Consider the following 11,027-nt stretch of genomic DNA (forward strand, 5'->3'; position numbering starts at 1 on the left):
TGCTATTTTATTATGTTTTTATATGTATTGGAAACTGCCCAGAGTGCGGGGTATGTATAAATATAATAATAATAATAATAATATAATAAAATAATAATAATAATAATAATGGAGTCAACAACAAAGGGTTCACTCTAGAGCTAATAAATCAATTTAATTAATTTAACAAGTATGTTAATCACCTAAAGGCATAATCCTATACACACTTGCCTGTGAGTAAGTCCCCTTGAACTCAGTGAGATTTGCTTCTAACACAGGATTGTACCATTAAGTATTTAATCAACCTAAATTAGTCAGATTAACTACAGATTAAAATTTGTCTCCATAGGAGAATGCCTTATACTGAGTCAGAACAATGGTCACTTTAGTACAACATTGTCTATAATACTTTTGGGGAACATTTCCACTGCTACCTGGAGATGCTAGGAATTGAACCTGTAACCTTCTGGGTGCAAAGCAGGTTCTCTGCCACTGAATTACAGCCCTTCCCCCTTAATCTTTGGTGTCATGACTGAGCAACATAGCATTGTGCAGCCCACATAGTATCCAGTTTGTAATTTGAATTAGGTAATATTTCAGGACAGAACTACTGTGGGTTTCCTTCCAACTATATGAACTATGCATATTTTATTTATTTATTTTTCAAACTTGAATGGCCGCCTGTGAAACGGCCTCCCTTCAGATGTCAAAGAGATAAATAAAAATACAATTTACCATAGACATCTGATGGTATCTCTGTATCAGGAGGCTTTTAATGTTGTTTTTTATTATTATTAAATACTATATTAAAATGCATGGCTATGATTAAAGTTCTAGATAAAAACTGGAAAATGCAGCCAGAAAAAGTTTCCTTTCTAGCAGCAGAAAAATAAAACCAATTGGCAGCTCAGATTATAACCTGAAGCATAATTTAGAAAACTTTTTTTAAAGTGGCAAGCTGTACAAAAGATTATTAAAAGGTCTGGGTCATTAAATGGTTTTCACTTGTTACCTAAAAGACCACAGGCAAAGTGTGAGGCTCTTAATGTTCTGCTAGGTATATGTGGAAGAAGGCAGTTTTCCAGGTAACCTGGTATCAAGTCCTGAAAGGTTTTGAAGGTTAAAGCTAGCACTTCAAATTGGTCTCAGAAACATCACTGACAATTGATTTTTAGTTACAGGTAGGTAGCCGTGTTGGTCTGCCATAGTCAAAACAAAATAAAATAAAAAATTCCTTCCAGTAGCACCTTAGAGACCAACTAAGTTTGTTCTTGGTATGAGCTTTCGTGTGCATGCACACTTCTTCAGATACTTCTTCAGAAGTGTGCATGCACACAAAAGCTCATACCAAGAACTAACTTAGTTGGTCTCTAAGGTGCTACTGGAAGGAATTGGTTTTTAGTTCATTTTTACCCTGGTATGTTACTGTAATGATGTCTATTCCCAATTCCCAAAACGATCAAAGAGAAAACATTAAAGAGACTCTTTCCTTCTACAATGAGCAGTTAATTTCATTTAACAATTTGTAAGTTATTTCACATTTTAAGGGAAATAACTCTAGTCCTACAATATTCTCCAAAAGACTGATTATTGATATGTTGGCAATATGTACATTTAAATTTAACTGATGAATCAAAATCAGATTAAAATACAATACAAAACTTCTAACTTGCTACATTTTGCTACTTAAAAAATAAATAAATCAAAGTTTTCATTGTTTTTGCTATGTTGTCAGGAAGCAAGTTAGCACTGTTTCAAAAACAGCTCACTCTGGATGAAACTGACAAATTTCTGAATATAACAAATGTTCAGGACCAGCTTTTAGAAACCCACTCCTTTCAATACAATAGATGAATAAGCACAAACCTTTTAATTACATCTGCACTTCTATAAAAGGCTATATTACATAAAAGATATGTCGCTCAAATTATATAACCAGGCAATATGTCAGTTGCCTGATTATATAATCCAGGCAATGATTATATCCAGGGTTGTGGCACCTGGAACTTTTGTAAGATGGCTATCAGGCAGAATTAAAAAAAAAAAAATCAACGTGGAAAGACCCATTCAAACACTGAAACTCAACAAACATGGTATGAAAGGGTGATTTCCTAAAATTCCCTGACATTATGGTTTATGTTTAGGTTGCATTCTTCATACAGCTTACTTCAGTGTAGGGATGAAAAGAGCTGCCAAATTTTGTTCTCTCAGTTTCTCACTTCTCCACATTTTGCAGCAATTCTGAAAAAAACAAATCCTCATGAAAATTCATCAGCATTTTAGTGTGACTTTTTCCTAATTAACTTTTTTTTTAACTGATGCACACATTTTTTGCAAGCAATTTCCCTGGATATCATGCAGTTTTTGTATGTTATTTTCACTAACATCCATTTCTATGCACACTTTCTCCCAATATATGCATTTTTTTTGTAAACATCACAAAATTCAGGTGTGAATTTTAAAGGATAGCTGTTTTGGTTCTCATATTGTTTCAGAACTTGCAAATTTAATAAATTCAGCTTTTAATGTATACTGAATAAAATTTATCCTTCATCAGTGACTAAATATGTTCATATGTGTACAAAATCTGATCAATAATAATGGTTTTGAATGCTATTAAAATTGTATCATTGCAAAGACATCTCTCACAAATATCCCATCATTTCAACCTCTACAATCTCCCCTTATGATAATACTACACTACCCACAAGTCTTCACAGTACACCACAAACCTTGAGAGCAATAACAAAAAGTCTCAGTGTTATATGTTTAATGGTTTAATTTTTCACACACACCCATAACTAATACTTCATCTAAGGTTCAACAAACAGTTGCTATCATACCACAGGTTTCAAAATTATTTTAAATTGAGAAAAAGGCCCACATTTATCTTCTTGGATGGTGTTTTAATTACTGAGTCCATCCCACATCGCAGTGGCTGGCCTTTTGTTATTAAAAAAAGAGAAAAGAAATGGCTTAATTGTTTTCTGAAGCCCTCATGGAACCCATACATATAAAGCGCTTTTCTTTGGACTTTCAAGACCTACATTTGGAGTTGGCTCGCTACCAGCGCACTCAAGCAGATAGTCACGTAGGTAGCAGCCAGGCCAACGTTGATGAAGTAATCATAGTTGACTGTCTCACTTGCGCTATCCCACAAACATGTCTGCAAACAAAACAAAAAAGAAATGGGGTGAGCATATTGGTTTTGATTCTGAATTCATTCAGATCGGCCATAGCTGTGTTGGAAAGCAGAGAGACACCTTCACGGACTGTTGCCTACGCCTCGGCACAGCTTTGCAAGAGTCTGTTAGACAAAAACAGAGTCTGATCCAGATACCTTAATAAGCATCCCATCTGTGAGGCCATTGGGATATTTCAAACGACTTTCAGCTCTCATTAGTTTAGAAGTTTCCACAGCTAGGTCCTTATATTTTGTAACTTCTACAGCCAAACCTCATGGGAAAGTCCTGAACTGGGTGTGACACTTTTACCCATGGGTCAGCCTTCAGATGAGGCCCCAACTGATGGGTCTTTTGCACTTTTCGGCAGTATAGTTTGTTATAACCTTTTGCATTGTGATTTCCCCCTTTTATCCTGGTAATACCCTGGCTTCTGCCATGCAAATCTCATTATTTCTAATAGGCTGCAATTAGGGTCTTCAGGCTGGTGTTCACAGCCATTCAGAACTGTTCCAGCATCAGAGGTTCCCCCCGCCACCCCACCCCACCCCCATAGTAATGAAATGCATACACTTGGATAAATATTATTTCTATTACATTTTCAGTTCCTAAATTTTCAATCCCTTTAAAACTTTCTTTAAAACATAATCAATGAACATTGTGCGCAATTGTTTCGTGCATAGCCAGTTACACAGAGAACAAGATGTGTTAGAAGCATATTGATTTAAGAAATTGTGGTTAATTTTCATTATATGGTGAAATGTTTAATGGTATTTTGCACAAGTTGGATAAACAAAGTTACTTTCCTGTTAGATAGCCCCAAGCAAAACCACATGAAGTAAGTGAATATTTTTTAAGAGACAAATAAAGCAATTGTATAAATGTGATTTATAGTAGCGCATTCCTAGATGTGTCTACTCAAAACAACTGGCAGTCTAGTCTCGGCTCTTGGATCACCTATGGGCAAGGTATGGGGATGATCCAGCCCAAAAATATTTGTTTGATTGGGAAACAACTAATGTGGGTGGCCAACTATATAACAGAAATCACAGAATCCTGAGAGTTGAAACTTGCATTATTCAAACTGAGTAATTGTGACATGGCAGGCTGATTAAAAAAATGGAACGGATGTAAAAAGGATTGCTCAAATTAATTAGATAACTGGGGGCTGTGCTCTAACGAAACCAAGCATCAAAATCTGGGGAAGAAAGGAAAGATTACTAGCAAGCTACTCTCAGGCTGTATGCATTGATAACAGAAAGATAACAATGTTGTCATCAAAAACAGAAAAGATAAAAGAAAGGCAAATAAAAAAATGGGGGTTTCTCAGAATCCATTTAAAATGCCTCTGAGATATCACAATGTAATTTCAGAAGAATAATTAGAAGTATGTTTGAACAAGAAAGAAAGAAAGAAAGAAAGAAAGATTCCACAAGTGTTTAGTTTAGTGTTTAGCCTCTTGTTTTGTAGATTTGGAAGTGTTAATGCAGAGCAGCCTGATATATAATAAAACACATTATATTAAAGTGATACTTGCACCCTGCTTCCATAATCTAAGTATCTTATAAAGATGGAGTCCCTTTATTTCCCTCATGGAAATGTGCAAGCTGTACCCATATTGGCAACACAATATTGCCCATCAGGGAGATGTACAAATTAATTCTTCATGCAGTACCAAGTTTTATGGAGAGAGCATGTCTCTGTTATAATGTGCATGTCTTAATAGTATTGGATTGAGCCCAAGCACCCAATTCTAAACTACAAATTTTATTGGCCACTAATAAAATAGACCCAAGAAAATTCCTAAACATTGGTCCCAATCATTCCATTAACTTTTTAAGTTATTCCCCCAGGAGTTTGTTATCTTTCCTCCATTGTCTTCTTCATCTAGTCCACCTGTAAACTAATGCTTTGAATACTGCTTCTTTGAACTGCTAAATTCAGGGGGGGGGGTATGAAAAGTGGTATTATATACAGTCTCCTGATATCAGGGTTTGCTTGCTTTTAATCACCTTGGACATTTCTTCTGGCAAAATGTGTCTGGGACACCACCATAGGTCCTTGCTTGCTGAGGTCACACATCATAATTAATTATTTGCTCTTTTAATTAGGTCTGCACCATACAATAATTTACTGACAAGCAGCTGAACTCATGAATGGATTGCACTGAAATCTATTGCATTTGAGATGGTGTGGTGCAAATACAGAACACCATGGCTCTGGTGTCTGATCTATGATGGCAATTTCACTCATACATGCCATGGGTAGGCAAACTAAGGCTCGGGGGCTGGATCTCGGGGGCCAATTGCCTTCTAAATGTGGCCCACAGATGGTCAGGGAATCAGCGTGTTGTTACATGAGTAGAATGTGCCCTTTTATTTAAAATGCATCTCTGGGTTATTTGTGGGGCCTGTCTGGTGTTTTTACATGACTAGAATGTGTGCTTTTATTTAAAATGCATCTCTGGGTTATTTGTGGGGCATAGGAATTCATTCATATATTTTTTCAAGTCTGGCCTGAGGTCTGAGGGACAGTGGACCAGCCCCCTGCTGAAAAAGTTTGCTGACCCCTGATTACATACTATCACTTCATGTTGCAGATACTGGGAAAAGAATATGCATGTAGGAACTAACTGAAAGTGGTTAGATTTCTTTTTATGTTTTAACTATACAAATGCCAATGCAAATTTTAAAAAATCCCAGTTTATGGTCAGTGATATTCGTGTGCCCGTTTTGTCACATTTTCTTTTAGGCTGTAATCCTAGGCACATTTACTTGAGAGTAAAGGTCCATATAGTTAAAGCTATGGTTTTCCCAGTAGTGATGTATGGAAGTGAGATCTGGACCATAAAGAAGGCTGATCGCCAAAGAATTGATGCTTTTGCATTATGGTGCTGGAGGAGACTCTTGAGAGTCTCATGGACTGCAAGAAGATCAAACCTATCCATTCTGAAGGAAATCAGCCCTGAGTGCTCACTGGAAGGACAGATCCTGAAGCTGAGGCTCCAATAGTTTGGCCACCTCATGAGAAGAGAAGACTCCCTGGAAAAGACCCTGATGTTGGGAAAGATGGAGGGCACAAGGAGAAGGGGACGACGGAGGATGAGATGGTTGGACAGGATGAGATGGTTGGACAGTACTCGAAGCTACCAACATGAGTTTGACCAAACTTCGGGAGGCAGTGGAAGACAGGAGTGCCTGGCGTGCTCTGGTCCATGGGGTCACGAAGAGTCGGATACGACTAAACGACTAAAACAACAACATAATCCAGTTAAACTCAATTTAGCTTACTTCTGCAGAGTAAACAAGCCTAGGAAACCCAGTCAGATGGGTGGGGTACAAATAATAAATTGTTGTTGTTGTTGTTGTTAGATTGTACTATTAATGTTGTATCTATGATATTCACTCTGCCAGTGCCATTTTATTTTAAAGAGAATGATCTGACTATATAGAGTTAATCTGAATACTTTTAACATTCAATTTTGAAGTGTTTGCATCTTATCTGAACACACATCCAGAAGCCTTTGAATTCTGATTATATTTTTAGATTGCAAATAATATAGAAGCTATCAAATGCTATTAATTTGATCCCGCTCACATCTTGGCTTGCTCAAGATTTCACATTAAACCCAACTGAATCAGTTAAGCAATATTCAAGCGGGGGGAGGTTGGGGAACTGGAAGGACTGAATGTCAGTGTCATGGGAAACAAGAAACATTCCAGTTTCCCCATGTCTAAAAGAAAGGCCCCTTTCCTCATATAACACCAGCATCTGCCATTATTCATTATTTATGTGAGCAGATCAGGAAGCCAAATTTCTCAACACTCTTTGTACAAAGATATATCTATGGATATAAAGTCTTTGTCTCTTTCACCAAAATTCTGCCAGATGCCTGAGCTTACCTCAAATCCCAGCCAGTTCCTTTGTACAGTCTGTTCAGCACCAGTTGAAACGCCCCCTCTGCGGCCTCCTGCCTTTCTCATTCATCATCCTGTTCTCAGAACTGCTTCTGTGTGAATGGCTGAGAATGCAGCCTCTCAGGCAGAGGGGTCTCAAAAAATTCTACTCAACCTCTGGGTGCCAAAGGGGGGGGGGAGAGAAAGGAAAGAAAGAAAAAGAAAGAAAGAAAGAAAGAAAGAAGAAAGAAAGAAGAAGAAAAGAAAAAAAAAAAAAAAAAAAAAAAAGAAAAGAAAAAAAGAAAAAGAAAGAAAGAAAAGAAGAAAGAAAGAAAGAAAGAAAGAATTCCCTCAATTATCTATCCCTTTTCTTTTATATTAAAAATACTATTTTACTCTTTCTTCAAGATATAATTATTTTGCTTAGCATCTTTAAAATCTTCCAGTGAGGTGGGAGTGGGAAATGGAGACACAGTTCACAGATTCCTAATAACAAGTAAAGAAGAGGGTGATCCTCTTCAAATAATGGGGTTAGGTCTACATCTGCACCTTTCAATGCTCCGAACTGCGCTGCCACCTACTACAGTACATAATGTTGTAACTGTGATGGTGATTAATGCTTTCCCTACAGATATACCTACATAAAATACTGCGCAGCAATGATCCCCATATGACCCTGAAAGTGTGTCAAAATGTGCACTGATGACATGCAAGGCAGTGACATGGTCATCATGTGCTCGTCGGTTTACTCTGCCCCTCTTTGACCTAAAAAACAACAACTAGTTTCCCTATAAAGTAACTCATAAACTACAAAAACAGTTGTGCAAGTGGAAAGTCAGCAGGGCTCTGAGGGTGTTTTGCGCTGTCTGTCATGTGCCTATTGGACAGAAGTTGTGGGTGTATCTTTGGTGCAATGAGTTCCTGGCTTTCCGGGAACAAATTTGTTCTCTTGAGGCCAAGGTGGCTGACCTGGAAAAGCTGAGAAAGGCAGAGAGGTTAGCACATGAGGGCACAGGGAATGTTATAGCTGTGTCCCAGTCCCAACATAATAGCTCCCAGACAATAATCTATGCATCTCATTAGACTTAACTACAGCTAGCATTGTACACTTATGCCATACGTTTTCATTGGGTAGAGTCCACTTCATGAGGTGCACGAAAATGTTTTGGTCTGTAATGTACCCAAATACAGATTTAAGATGTACACTTTCATAGAGGAGGTTCCACTTCATCAGAAGATATGGCAACTGACAAGTGAATTGCCACAGAAGCTAACATTGGATACCACCCAAAGCTTTCTGGTGAGCAGTAGACTCCACCTACTAATTGAGAAAATTTTCAAGCACTTGTGGAAACTTTTTATGTGTCAGCTTAATGGACCTTAAACTAGATGTTGCAGTTGTGAATATCTTGGTTTTAAAGCCAGTAACCAAAAGGCTGAGCTGAATGGAATGTTTGCATTCATACTTTTGTTCCATTGTTTAAACAGGATAAATGGATTTCAGTTTTGCCAAATATTTTACACAGTATAAATCACTCTAAGCCATGGAAGATTTTGCTGAAAGAATTAATTTCTGCATGACAACACTTGTCAACACTTTCCCATTGATTTTTTTTTTTAAGAAGGCACTTAAGACTGCTGTTGTGGGATAGGTTATGGTGTAGTTTATGAAGTGAAGAGAAACTGAGCTTCCTATAAACTATGTGTAGCTTAATTTGTGGGTAAGATGGTTTAAGAGAGTTCTCCTTCACTTCCCTACCTGCTTATCTATCCATATGACAGTAGGTTGCTACCTTGACAGTTAGTTGCTATCTATCTATCTGTGACAGTAGGTTGCTATATCTATATCTATCATCTATCTGTCTGTCTGTCTGTCGATCTGTGATCTATATCTATATCTATCTATCTGTCTATCTAGCTAGCTAGCTAGCTATCTCTATCTCTATCTGTGGTTTCTTTGTCGTTTTGGTTATTTTTCAAATAACCTCTTAACTTACTTCATTCTGATTTGTTCACATGCTAAGAGGGTGAATAAGAGGTTGAAAAGGGTTGAAAAACAATAATCAACTGTAAGGCCAGACACTCGCTCATCTTAATTCACTTCCCTTTCGCCTTGAGACAGGGAATCGTAACACAACAGGAAGATTGCTATCTCTGATGCCTTAAAGTCGCATTTTCATAAGGACACAAATAGCGATTTGCAAAAATATCCGAGGCAGTGGGGAATATAGCACCTGTGTCTCCCCAAATCTGCTCCTGAGGGTTGGGAGACCTTCCTGGGCATATTTAAGGATGTGTCAGAGACTGCAAGGGGAAAACGAGGAAGAGAAAGTCTTATTGTGCGCATGCAATATTGGGTTTTATTTATTTATGTAAGAAATATATGCCCTCCTTTTCAGTTTTTATCTCAAAGCAGCTTACAGGGGAAAAAATACAGCACACAATAGACAAGATTTAAAAGGTAGAATAAAACATGAGCACAACATTCACAAGCAAAGGCCTCCTGAAATAAAACCGAAACTTAGCAAGGACGATGCCTGCCTCAATTCTAATGGGAAGGGGCAGGAGATGACCAGGGGTGTGGTCTGTGTGCAAGCAGGACTGCAGAAAAGGAGGTGGAGGCATGGACATTGGAATGAAGGTGAAAGCGGGTGTAAAGAAAGCCTGCAGAGTAGATGAGAGAAATACCTTCATAAATGAGGTTGCAAAGGGGGAAAGGGAGCTTAGTAGTTGCATGGGGTGGGAAGGAAAAGCTCTGGCGGGGGCAGGGGGTTGGCAAGCAGTGAGCAGAGGTGCAGCCCCAAGTAAACAATAACAATAACAATTTAAACAGGCACCACCATGTATAGTCAATGGCTTCATGCTAGAGAACAGAAACCACAGATTTTAAAGATATTTGTACCAAAAGCTGAATTAGAAACAGATTTCAGGCTTTATTTTCGGTTGTGTAAAACAATTGAAGAATTCACTTACATGATCATGTCCAGGCTATTAATTCACTTTCTAATAAAGGAATATTTATAAAGAATCATTACGTCAAATAAAACGGATATTCAGCTTCATCAGTTCAATCAATAGGAACCAAATCACAGCTACACTAGTTCTGGAGGGAAGGGAAGAAAGAAACCCTCAGGTGTGGGCTGAAGTCATTAATAACTTTGCCTGAACCACTGTGCCAGAGCTTCATAAATCTTGTAACATGGAATATAATCAGAATGAAGGAGGTATGCTATTATGGTATAGATATTTTGCAGTGGAATCCCATGTATGTCTGTTCAGAATGAAGTATGCCCCATTGTATTCAATGGGATTCATTCCAAGGTGTGTGTGTGTGGGATTTTGGCCAGCAGCAGAGAGTGTGGTGGGGCCCTGCAGCTCACCTGACCTCCAGTTGGTTGTGTCACTGCTGCTTACTGGGACGCAGAGGGGTGGGACAAGGCAGTGACAAATGTACCAGTGGAGCATCAGATTGGCCCCGCCAGTGCCTCTTCTGCATTCTGTACTCGCCACCACCTCACCCCTCCACCTCTTTCTTCAGGTAAGCAGCAATGGCATGTGCTGCCCAGAGTTCAGGTGAGCAATGGCAGTCCATCATGCCATCTACTACTTACTACAGCATTAAAGATCTATTGTATGTATAATGTAGGGGCATACAAGAATATAGCACTTAACTTAGCAAGTTTATTGTGCATCTGTATTCTACATATAGCATCTATCATCAGTACCATGTATGCTTTATCGTTTCCGTGATGCTAGTTTAGCTTTCAGAACTAGTATGTTCTAGGAAAGAAATCAAATTGTTTCAAATGAATGCCTCTAGCTACATTAGAAAATCATTTACTTTCACACCTTTCATTTCTCCACTTTGAAAAGCAGGGAGTGAATTTGTGACTCTTAGGCTTTCGTGGGTAATTCCAGTTCTCAGGTGCCAATCAGCATTAAAGCCAAAAAATATCTCAGTTGTCAATGG

At 38.2% G+C, this 11,027-nt stretch overlaps 1 long non-coding RNA gene across 1 annotated transcript; it reads right to left on the reverse strand.

The window, feature by feature from the left end:
- Positions 1 to 2,734: 2,734 nt before the first annotated feature.
- LOC117044077 lies at positions 2,735 to 7,145 on the reverse strand. Its single transcript, XR_004426266.1, has 2 exons — positions 7,064 to 7,145; positions 2,735 to 3,145 (listed from the first exon to the last, which is right to left on the reverse strand). It is a non-coding gene; the product is annotated as an uncharacterized LOC117044077 (long non-coding RNA).
- Between the last annotated feature and the right edge of the window lie 3,882 nt (positions 7,146 to 11,027).

The sequence above is a fragment of the Lacerta agilis genome, chromosome 3 (genome assembly GCF_009819535.1).
Source record: "Lacerta agilis isolate rLacAgi1 chromosome 3, rLacAgi1.pri, whole genome shotgun sequence".
NCBI classification, from domain to species: domain Eukaryota; kingdom Metazoa; phylum Chordata; class Lepidosauria; order Squamata; family Lacertidae; genus Lacerta; species Lacerta agilis.